This window comes from Dysidea avara, chromosome 8 (assembly GCF_963678975.1).
Source record: "Dysidea avara chromosome 8, odDysAvar1.4, whole genome shotgun sequence".
NCBI lineage: Eukaryota > Metazoa > Porifera > Demospongiae > Dictyoceratida > Dysideidae > Dysidea > Dysidea avara.
In genome coordinates this window covers 21,466,412-21,479,585 of record NC_089279.1, presented here as the reverse complement: position 1 = coordinate 21,479,585, position 13,174 = coordinate 21,466,412, and positions in this window count along the sequence as shown.

Below are 13,174 nucleotides of genomic sequence, written 5' to 3'. Positions count from 1 at the left end.
CAGAGACCAGACAGTTTATTTGCCGCCACTACACAATGATTCAACTTTATATAACTATAGCTTAACTAATGGCACAAGTGTGTAGAAGATGACCGAATCCTACAGTTGTGTTATATGACCTTCTGTGTACGCCCTCCAGTGCCTAACTGGTAAAGAGGATAAGAATAACAACATTTCCCTACTTAGGTGGCCTCCCCAAAGTTGGCTCCGAGTGTGGTGCTTGGCCGGAATCTGGGTGGCCTGCAGTCACGATGGGGTTGGCTTTTTTCAGCCCTTCTAGGTATTTGTCCCATTTCACTTTAGGATATTTAGCTCAAAGATTTTCGCTTAGGCTCCTTGGCAATGGGTAAACACTTCATACAGGCTCTGCCTTCTGTGTACGTCCTCCAGTGCCTAACTGGTAAAGAGGATAAGATATGACACCAAGATTGTAACAAGACATCTACTACCGACTCCAGGTATTTATTTGCCAGGCCAGTCTTCTGCATAGCTTAATACTTGTTCTGTGACATATAAAAAGTTATTTTATGAAAAGGTTTAAGTACCTAAACACATGTATGCTCTGCTCCATCAACGGAGAATAGGGATGTATCATGGAGCATTTTAAAGCAAATTATTCAACGATAAGATCCCATTACTGAGATACTATAAGAGGTTTCTGCTCATGTTCTATGGAGATGGAGATTTATCAAAGCTTCATTTCAGAGAAACTACTGAGACACATTGCATATCAGCTGTAACTTTGCATGTACACAGTCTTTCCAGTAAATCATATATAATCATACAAACATAACAAGGTCTAGGAATGCTGAAAATAAATTACAATACTTCAATTTGAAGTTAGGTACAGTGATTATATCTTCAAACTTCTTTCCATCAATAAACTCTTCAGTATTTCATATAAATTGCTTAACTAATCAACTACAAAACTGGTAAGTAATTCCACTTGACCAAAGCACTTTTATCACTGTTACACATATTCACCTTATAGGTGGCTTTTTTGATCCACACATGTCACATACAGTGGTTGACTATTGCATTTTGAATATTCTTAAAAATGACACCTGAGACACTCCAGTAGTCAGATGCATCTCAAAAAAGCCTAAGACAGATTCTTGCATTATAAATTTGCTCAAGTTTTTTGAGTGCTTACTGTATGTAGGCTAATTGTATTTGACCACTAAAAGCCCCTGTTGAAGCATGGGAGCTGGTTTATATTCCATTACAGCACTTCTAAGAGCTCTATACTAGGAAAACAAAGCACTTAAGCCGTGGCGTTTTAAAACTTTCATAAAAACTGTCTGTGATCTAGATTCAGTTCTTTATTAAACTAACTGAGTATTTAAATAATTGGTGTTTGTTTCATCATAAAGTGCGTAAAGCAATTGTCTGGTCAGAGAATGTGTGCAACAGTGATGGGAAGGTTTATTTGCCCCCCCCCCCCCACACACACACACACACACAGTACTACTGCACATACATCATAAGTACGTTCATACGTATCTACATATGTATATGTACGTATGTAGCATATATACATAGTTACATGCATCACACATTCATATAAGCTGTAATAAATGCATGCACACACTATATACAGACATCGACACAGTAATTAACAATGGCAGTAATTAAGCTAACCACACAATTAGCAAACTTCAGCAGATGGAGCATGTTATATATGTGGTTTAGCCAACCAATATTCCTTTTAGTTCTGGTGTGAGTACTCTTTACTGTACAACAACAACTTACCACACCTAGGGGAAACACAGTAAATATACAATAATCTAATAAGATATTCTTAATAGTATTAGCAACTCATTTTAGCATCTGAGAATACCGCACACATCTCAGGTCATTATTACTATAAAAAAAGCCATTGTTATAATGATTGCAGTGTTGGCTATGTGGGAAGTAATCATCTTGTGTTTTCTTCCTTTTATTTGTATAGGGAATACCGGCAGACTTGTAGGGAATTCCATTCTGAGGCATAGTTTGATTTACAAGCAAATAAGGTTTTGGTTTGTTGTTATCAATTTTGTACTTCATTGTCTGCTTTGTAGTTTGTGTTGTATGTCTGTGTCTGTGCTAAGCTCTATAAGCTTGTTGAGTCTTAGATGTTCCATATTATAATAATGTTATTGATTCTATATATATATAGCAGTTGCAAAATGCTATACAACTATGTTATTTTCATTCTCCACATTTTGTGATAGCAAGAGTTTATAATATAAAGTAGTAAGGGACTCTTACCAAGTGTCAAAGTGTGATAGGAATGATGATGATGATGGTGGTGGTGCACAACTGTTGTATATATTCATGCACTTCAAAAATCCTTGCGCATATAACTACAAGCATTAGCAAAATTGCATTTGGCGAAATAAACTTTGGCGAATTCAGTCTCATGAAGATGCTAATCTCAGGCGATACGAGTAATTGGTGGGTTAAACTTTGGCGAATTTGTATCCCTTGAATCCACCACTGCATTTTGTAACTATTCTCAAGGGCAGCCAATATTGTGTTCAACAAAGTAATTCCATGGACTGTAGCTAACAATGTCTCCTATCACACTAGTGGCCTGCAAGAATGCTCAAGCCTGTATACTAATAATGTATAGGCAGTAAAGTGTTATTTTAATTAACACTGAAACTGCCAAATGCACAAAAATATTCCATGCAGACCCAGTCATAGTTCAATCCTCTGGCTACACGTAGCTACATCTAGCATATCCCAAATGAGCCACAACAGCTGGAATCTGGAATCTTCTCAGCATTCAACCTAACATTGACTTCTCACCACCTAATGATTTTATTAGAGTTACTATCCCACTACAAAGCAGAGAGTCAATATTATTTATTCACTCTGTGCCACACAAGCCCATGCTATTCAATCTCTGGTTCTTAGAAGTTGTATTGTATAAAGTGTGAGATGATCAATTCCTCCAGACCACTTCCAGAGTGCATGGGTGTCGCCCACAAAAAGATAATGATAAAAGCACCTATACAGCTTTTTTTTGTTATTGTGAATACTGAACATCAGTATGACATCTCCTAAAGATTTCAGACCCATACATGGAAGCTGCACAAATAACCTTGTATTTGTTATGGGGAATCACCTTTGAAGTATTCTCAGGTATAGTATATGTAACTATGGTAGCAAACATCGCCCACGATACCACAGTTTCCACTAATGAAGATATAAAAATACAGTTGTATAGTTTGGCATAAGGGTAGTTATGGTATGGGTGGGCCACAACAATACTATACAAAATGGGGAAGTTTAAAATGTAGTAGTAACTATCTACATCCTGTAGACAACCATTTGCGAGCCCATTTGCACAGCTGCATATGGTTTAAGGGTAGTTTTCAGTCAACCAGTTTAGAGAAGTGTATTATGGTGGAAAAGTTTAAAATGTTGCATATCAGCTTAAGCTTGGTGTAAACCCTTTTGGATGGCTGTTTAAAGTGTGACATTTATTTTTAATAGCCATTGCATGTAGATATATAGCTAGGCCAGGAAGGCCATTGAGACAAAGTAGCAGTTCACAGTTTTTCTTTTATCGTGCCCACTCAATAGACAAATTCTTCATGGATGGAGCTCTATATCCTTTTGCCATGTGTAGCATGATATCTATGTTTTAGTTCTTCAGTATTATACATTCATCCCTTTGCAGTAGTCTGCGAATTACTATTATGCAGAGTATCTGAAAATAATAACGTGTACATGCATCGATAAATACGCATTTATCAAAGAGATCTGAATGGCTTGATCAACAGGGTGGTAGACTTACCAAACATGCATTAACTCATTATAGTAAATTGCATGTGAGCAACAACTCATAAAATTCCATTTAGTTGACCAGCTCTTTACCACAGTGATATAACAAGGTATATTTCAGAAGGCTCTGTCCTCACATATAAATGGTTTCCTAGAGTTACAGCTAGTTGGTCATTAAAAAGAGAGGATATGGCACAGCTATACTACACACACTACTACAGTATAATATTATACTCATGCTATACAACCTATGTTGAAGATGATTACTGCTCTTAAATGCTCAGAACTAGCTACTGACATGACTTAATACAATGCTTGATCATTGATCATATGCCTTGTGTGGGCAAAACCGCAAAGATGATAAGATATATTGTAACACACCTAGCTGTGAAATAGCACAACCATAGGAAAAGGAATATTAGCATGCATTCAGTTTTTGTGATATTGTTGCTACTGGGAAAAAATTTTAAGAGTGTGAGGAAACCACACAGGATGTGCATACAGCATGTTATTAAAAGCTTTTAATACTAAAAACTTAATTGAAGAGTGTTTGGACTTTGTTACATAATCTTTCCTGACAAAGACTCATGCTATACAACTACGTATAAGCTAAGTTGTTCTGAATTTGACTGATTCTCTACATTATGTAGCAGGAAATGCAATGACACAGCCGTATAATTATGTTTGATAACCTTTGTGTATATAACTACATGCAATGCAGTCTTGTTAGTGGCCATATAAGCAATTCCAACTACTATATGTAACCACGCACACAGGAAGGTACAGGTGTACTAGCCTATATAAACTGAAGGTCTATAGTGTTTGGAGAGTGTTAGACTGCAACAGTAATCACCTTGACAAGAAGAATTCATTTGTTTCGCAATACTGCATTGCATTATTTTAAGACTAAAAGTTCATATTACTATAACTCTATAAATTTTTTCTTGGCCTTGAAGATTCCTCCATACCACCTCCTATCCTATACATGTCACCACCATCCACTTCATTTCATCACTCCTTCAGTAAGAAACAACACAATTTTTTTTCCCAGAACAATAAAATAATGACTGTATATGGAAGAACCTACATGTTAAAACAATTGAATCTTCAGTTTATATATGCTAGTACACCTGTACCTTCCTGTGTGCGTGGTTACATATAGTTGGAATTGCTTATATGGCCACAACAAGACTGCATTGCATGTAGTTATATACACAAAGGTTATCAAACATAATTATACGGCTGTGTCATTACATTTCCTGCTACATAATGCAGAGAATCAGTCAAATTCAGGTTTTAAGCTAAATTATGCATGTATTTGATTTATTACTGTAACTATTGCTTATTTTGGGCTAGTCCTATAGATGCATCAGCCTGTCCAGTAATAATAAAAATAAAATCAATTATATTTCACTTGGTGCACTGTCTCAGTGCTACTGGTATGTGTAACTATAACTATAATAAGGTCATCGGTAAACTAGAAATATTTAAAATTAGTAGTGATTGATATACCACTGCTGGAGAGGAATATACGTAGTGGCAGCTGTACTTGTACTCTTAGAGATGATGACATGGACCTGCCACTCTTCTACAGCTCATTATAAAGTAAATATCAATGGTAAGATAACATGGTGCTTTATTGTAATTTACACAGTTGTTCCTAAAAGATTCACTGTGATAAGTCAACCCATGGTTGGACTACCAGTCACTTTGTCATGTCATGTTAAAGGAGATCTTAACCATTGGATGGATGTAAAGGGACTCTATCATTTAAGAAGAACAGCAATACACAGTGTCTACCTCCTCTGATTACAGGTCAATCAATGCATAGAAGTAAAACACATAAGGAGACAACACCTGCATGGGCAGTATATGCATGTGTAAGGTATACACCTCAACTATTCCTGGTCATAGTGGATCAAGTGTCTCGTGAAGTCAGTACTAATGAATGTATTCTCTATGCAACTGCCCTATCGTAAAAATTAGGAATTTTAACAAGGGATCAAAGAAAAAAAGTAGTGAAACAAGAGAATTAATAGCTTAAAAGTAGTGAAACAAGAGAGCTTGTTTATACTGTACTTGCAGATATACTAGTGGACAACATGACACGCTACGGTGTCTCGATAAACTTGTAAAATCAAATTTTATATCTATAATGTTTTTATACTACCAGCAAGAGTTACATGGTAGCATCAATAACATAAGGGATGAGCAGTTAAAGAAATATAAATTTTAAAATTGTCAAAGTGCATGGTATGTTATTTGTGTTGCAATTATATATGCCAAGCTAAATAACTGGAAAATGCAGCTATCAAATTGTAGTCGAAAGATACATACTTCATGATAGCATGCTAGTTACTCACAACAAATTTACAAACTCTTAATAACTAACACGTATAATTGTAACACGTTCTTGTAATTCTGTCATTTCTTCGAGGGTACACCAGCTAGCTGTGCTGTCTGCCCAGCAATAATAAATAATTAAGATCCGATCTAATTGTAACAGTGCACATGAGGTCTTGAATTACTAGTCCACTTCTACAGTATAAAACTGACTTGTTTGTAGCACTGCTGTGTATGTTCATCTGTTTTACATCCGCGGCCAAGAAACTACGAAGCGCACGCCCAATTAAAAGACGCGCGGCCACTACTGTGAGTTATTTACGTGTAGCGTCGGTTTTGCTTATGCAACATCTCTCAATAGATTTGTATTGCATTACGTGATAAAAAAAATCTTTAGGAGTCGTTATCATCATAGTTTTCTTGCGACCTCGCTAAAATAAAAAGTATGCCTCGCAAAATAAAAAAATAGGCGTATTTCACTTTATTTCTCTACCAGACTACCTTATGTTACACCTACTGTCACGTTATACCAATCAACATAGCCGTGTTTGTACAGTCCATCTAGCACTGATATTTTCCCATTCTGGTTTGCCCATACGCGTATTTTCTTCAATCAAACCTCTAATCCCTACAATAACTTTTAAAGACACGACGTGGACACAAATTCTAATGTCTGATAAACAATTACAAGTTGTGACAGTGTGCAGAACCGTAAGTTCCCTAGGGATGGCGTTTTAAGCAGAAATCTTTTAGATTCCTTTTAGTGCCACACCCCATGCGAGTGTTTATTGCCTCTTTCTGGTGAGACCCTTCAATACAAAACAGCTAATCGTGATGATAACGCAAGGCTTGACATTGCAGCTAATGGTTTTTGGGGAGGACGATTTGAGAGGTCATACTTTGATGTGAGAATTTTTAACCCTAGTGCACCCTCAAATCAACCCCTACACTCTGCATACCGACGTCATGACAAGGAAAAGAGACGTGAATACCAACAACGGGTTCATGAAGTAGAGAATGCCTCATTTACTCCCTTAATTTTTACTACTACTGGTGGAATGGGTGATGCTGCTACTCAGTTTTATAAGAGATTGGCCAACCTTTTGAGTGCAAAGCACAGTCTTTCCTATGGAATAGTGATGGGATGGCTGAGATGTAAATTGAACTTCTCTTTGTTGAGGTCTGCAATTATGTGCATTCGCGGTGCCAGGTCCAGTTTGCGCTGTCCCATTGCTGAGGCACTGATTGCTGTGCAGGTCGCTGAGGCCCATATGTAAGATAATTTGTTTTTGTTTATTATGTACTGTTTTATCTTATGTCATTAATTTGTACTAAAAAAAAAAAAAAAAAAATTAATCGCCAGATATGAACAAAGTCACCAGCGAAGGTGGTTTAAGCATGATCTTCAATTCTTTGTTTAAGTTTCAATAGATTAACCACAAAGGTAAGGTGAATACAAAAGGTAATAAGCCTTTAGGGGTTACCATCTACCACCTCTATGTACCATGGTGTGGCTTTCATGCGCACATGGATGGTGCAACAAATTTTTATAATGGATTGCTCGAATGTGGTTCATGGTGTTGTGGCTGGAATGTGGTTCGTGGTTTGCAAGTGACCCTGTATATGAGTTGGGGTTGTTCCACACAACTTGCAAATTTCATGGATAAGATAGCCATGAAAATTTCTTGCCATATGGTAAACATACAACAATGTTATTACAACACGTAACACAATCAGTTAATCAACATCACATCAAGACATTACTAAAAATAGTTTAACGATAGTGATAATCTCTTGTATCGTCAGCATGACAATACTGAGACCTGTAAAAGAATAAGCAGGCACTGAAGTTAACCTTAAATTAAACACACATGCAACTAACCTGGAACATAGGTCGCAACACCAAAGACACTTGTATCATATCTGATGTGAGATAATTACAAGAAACGGAAGAATACTAAGGCCTAACCTAGAGTACATAGTACAGTGTTATACAAAGTGTATGTATGTTCAAGTTCAGTTCCCAACATCCTCCGGGGGGGCCAAGAGAGAGTCTGCCCACTCTGCAAACTTGCTCATTGCTTTCCTTGCTGAAGTACGTGTTGGGCGAGGGTTAGTAGCTGTATTATTGTCACCTGAGGAGGTAATATCTGGTTGAGCTAGTGGTATAGCATGATCATCAGAGATATGAGATATCTGTTCAGAAGTAATATCACTAGAACTAACTTCAAGGGGGAATAGCTTCACAATTGGTCTATTGGTCTTACCGTTGCTAGTTCTTATATTGGCAGCTCGAACAAGACCCAGATCACAGGTGACATCATCAGTTATTCCAATGTGAAAGGTACTGGTGATCTCATTTTGAGATTGAGCTACTGGAAGTGGACCAGAAAGAAGGTACCCTTATTTTAGAATTCATTGCTGTAGGACCATTTCCTCTGATAATGTCGTCTTCAACAATGTCCCAATAGTGGTCCACACCGATAAGCAATGAAATGTTGAAATCTTTATTACTTGTAACGGGGTGAGCTAGTGGTAGCTCCCTTAAGTATGGCAACTGCACTACTTCTGTATTGACTGTATGTGTTAGTGGTACAGCAATACTGGGTACAATGAGGACAGAAAGTGGGACATACCTTCCAGATCTGGTCTTCATCTTGATAGATACAACATATAATTTCTGACTGATAGGATTATTGGCCCCAAATGTAGAAATACAGATATCCTCTTGTTTGGTTGGGTGTAGGGACAGTGCATCAGCAAGGTCACTTGTGAGAAACGACCGTTGTGACCCCTCATCAAACAGGATGTTTTGTCTTAGCTTCAGCATGGCTTGATGACACCGTGGCAACAGCAGTCTTTAAGAGACAAATCTTGTTTGTGTGTGAAACCATAGAGTGTTGAGTATTTGGGGATGACAGCGTGGTAAGTGAAGCATTGGTGTTAGCAGTAGTGGTATTAATGGGAGGTTTCACAATTGCATTTCCTGAACTGTTGGGAGGTTGCTCAAGCAGCCGTGACGTGTTTCCAGTTGTTGATTTGTCTGGTGGTTTCTCTACAGCTACAATGTATAGCTATCTCTTCACTACCTATTCTGCTAGACAACTCTACACCTGTAATGCACATGCTTGATGTATGCATCGTTCTTCACTTTTTAAAAAAGATGGACTCTACAGGAATTATAACACTAACAGTTACCATTCTTATAACTTGTATCATAGAGTTTCATTCTTTTCCTTCTTTTAGAATAAACACCTAAGACATCTTGTTCTTCTTCAAGTCTCCTGTGCTGTCATCAACACTGTCTCCTGTATGATAGGTGCACAATCAGTAATTCTTATGACAGGTAGCTAGCTCGTATAGCAGTGTGCTTTCAGCAATGGCACAAAGTGTGATGATGGTGGCTGAAACACAGAGTAGACTAGGAATTAATATATCCTACCTTATTATTTTGTGCGTGTACAAATCAGAATGAAAATACAGTCTTTATCATAGGTTACAAATAAATGTTGCATTAAGATATCTAGTTAATGAGTTAACCTTTTAAACTTAGGAATCTCTGTTAGCTTAGGCTACACTATAAATTATAATGTGCCAATTAACTTATAATCCATAAATGGATTTGGAAAAAAAGTACACAAACTAGACATATTAAAAATTTAAAATAAGAAATAGGGATCACTAAAAAAAGCCACGAAACAAGAAGGGATCGCTGGGGTGGTAATGTAAACCACAAATCCCTATTTTGACTCTTTATACTCAAATGGAGCATTTATAGGTAGTCAAAATAGGGATTTGTGGTTTACATTACCACCCCAGTGATCCCTTCTTGTTTCGTGGCTTTTTTTAGCAATCCCTATTTCTTATTTTAAATTTTTAATATGTCTAGTAGTAATAGATTATAGGATGTTGTGGAACTTGCCTAAACATGTAAACTTGAACATGAGGACAACTGCATAATCTGGACACTTGGAATTGTTCAATACTGGCTAACAACAAGTTGGTACAAATGTCAACATTTTATCCCAGCTGGGTGAATCTCTTGTAACTGAGTAAAAAGGTGTTTATTTTCCACCTCTAATGACATTCACTTCAACATTTTATCCCAGCTGAGTGAATCTCCTGTAACTGAGTAAAAAGGTGTTTATTTTCCACTTCTAATGACATTCACTTCAACATTTTATCCCAGCTGGCCTTTATGGGTGAATCTCTTGTAACTGAGTAAAAAGGTGTTTATTTTCCACCTGCAACCAAAGTTCTACATTTCTGTGGTTGAGTGTATATAAACTGATCTGGAAAATTAGTATGCCATAGGGGTATGAAAATGGTTCCTTCCTTCTGTTGTGACATTATACTTACAGCTGACTGGTAAAAATAATCATTGATGTCCCCGTGGACCCCAACACTGAATGAGTACATCAATAACTTCACAAGTTGGAATGAATTTCCTTTCAACATCTGGTGGACAGGTCCAAAAACCCTATCGCACAAGCACAGTGAATCAGTGTGTGGCGATGTGACACTTTACACAAACTTCACTCCTCGTTTCGTTAGCCTTCAAGACCGCCATATATCATCAAGCGTTGCTCAAGCGGTGTAGTTTCTCACGAGGGATGAGTTTCTCATTAAAGTACACCTCACCATCGAGTCATTCTTAAACATTCAATTTAAAACCATGCATCACGTGTGTATGCTTAAGGTCATTAGGGACTTTCCACGAGATTTCCCCTACGTAGTTCACGTGATAGTTATTATTATTATTATTTATTACAGGTAATTGTAAGGTTAAACAGCCTGTTACACCTGATCAACAGGTAAAAAAGTACAAGTAGACTAATTACATACACATATACATAGTGTTAGATGAATACTGGTCAATCAATTTCTTAAAATCATCAGCTGATGCTGCACATACTACTTCTTGGGGTAAGTTATAGCTGTCAATCTGGATTCTGGTGGTATGCATGTGTACTATAATATCAGGGCTGGGGGAAGTGCCCAGGCAGCCCAGGCAAGAACCTGACCAATATTTTACTGTAACAGTAAGTTATCCATGAAAAGTTACCAAGTTATTTTGATAGCTTTGCCTGACCAATAATTTGATGCTTCCCCCAGCCCTGAATATAGTATAAACTGTTAAGAATTGTTTGTGCACTGCTAAACTAAGTTATTTTTGTGTGATAAGCGCGCTTGAGGAAGGGTCTGGGGGATGAGATTTATGTTTTGACAACAGTTGATGGCCGGGCAAAGAACAGCGAGAAGAACTACTGTGATGGTAGGGAAAAATGCCACCCTTATAGCTCTGCCTAAGGGCATTAACTAGCATTTTCTACAGTTACTGTATTATGCAGCTGATAGTCCGGGCCACCAGAATAAAGGTGACAGTGGTAACTAGTAAGTACCTATTATTCTGCTAAACAGGCAAAGGTGTCTTGGGGCTTGCTCCCTCGGGAAAGTATAAGTACTGCTACTTTTTAGTTTTAACTGTTTCATCAGGTATAAAAATTTGCTTAATTTCAGTCAAAAGGTGATGATCGAGGCTCTGGTCTTATGCACTAGCTGGTTGCATCTATACTGCACTGTGACATCCTTGAGGGGTTAGTACTGGCATTGCATATATTATTCTATCTCCCTGAGTCTTGATGATTGCATGATCATGAGTCCTCTATTCCTTTCTCTGCAGCTCCAATCCTCAAGCTGTGACCACAGTATTAAAAAATGATTATAAAATACTGTATGATAATAACAATTAAGAGTCCATATTGTACTCTTATTAAGGACTCTTGGTACCGGTAATAGTGACAATATATGTATCTTTAGCTGTGTATATAGCAACTGTGAACTAATTAGGCACTCGCAAGTTTACTTTTGAGCATAAGGTCTCTGAAGCATTTAGATATGAGATACAGTAATTATCACATGCAGTAAAGATAGATTTACTCTAATAGAACAGTCATACTACACTGTAAATTCATACTTCTGAATTCATGGTGTTATCAAACAGTCATTAGTATGTATGGCTTTTATAACACTGTCAGACAAGATGACAGGTGCATCTTTGACTCTCCAAGATAATATTCTGCATTGCTCATTTATCATCTAAAAATTATCTTTTTCACCAATTTGTAAAGCCTATCACTGACAAAAATAAGTGATATCCACCCCAAAAACACCTTCACTGTAAAAAAAAGGTGCATCCAAGAAACTACGAATACCCGGAATTAATCCAATGTAAAAAAACAAAAAAAACAGCTCAGCTGAAGAGCAAAATAACTGGTAACTTAAAGAACTGATATCTGGAGCGGCCAAGAATACAAATAACTACAACTGCTAAAGTTTTAATCCATACAAGAACACCTTGGCTGTAAAGCAGGTACTTATACATGAAAGTAAAACTAACTGGCAACTAAAACAGGTGATATCTGAAGCGGCCAAGAACTAATGTTCATATACAACTAATTCAAAATTTTAACATTGAACCTTTATCATTCAGCTGTATTCTAAATTCACTATTGCTGCATCCTTAAGTAATTTCTTTTAATTCTATAATTGGCTGGTAATTTGGACGCCTTTTTTGTTCTATATGCTGACTATTAAAAAAGGTGGCCAAATTACCAGCCAATTATAGAATTAAAAGAAATTACTTAAGGATGCAGCAATAGTGAATTTAGAATACAGCTGAATGATAAAGGTTCAATGTTAAAATTTTGAATTAGTTGTATATGAACATAAATTCTTGGCCGCTTCAGATATCAGCTGTTTCAGTTGCTAGTTAGTTTTACTTTCATGTATAATTGTATAAGTACCTGCTTTACAGCCAAGGTGTTCTTGTATGGATTAAAACTTTAGTAGTCGTAGTTAGTTGTATTCTTGGCCACTCCAGATATCAGCTCTTTAAGTTACCAGTTATTTTTCTCTTCAGCTGAGCTGGTTTTTTTACATTGGGTTAATTCCGGGTATTTGTAGTTTCTTGGACGCGCCTTTTTTTTTACAACAAAGGTGTTTTTGGGGTGGATAAAATTATAAGGAAGAATCTCTGAGCAATGTATATAGC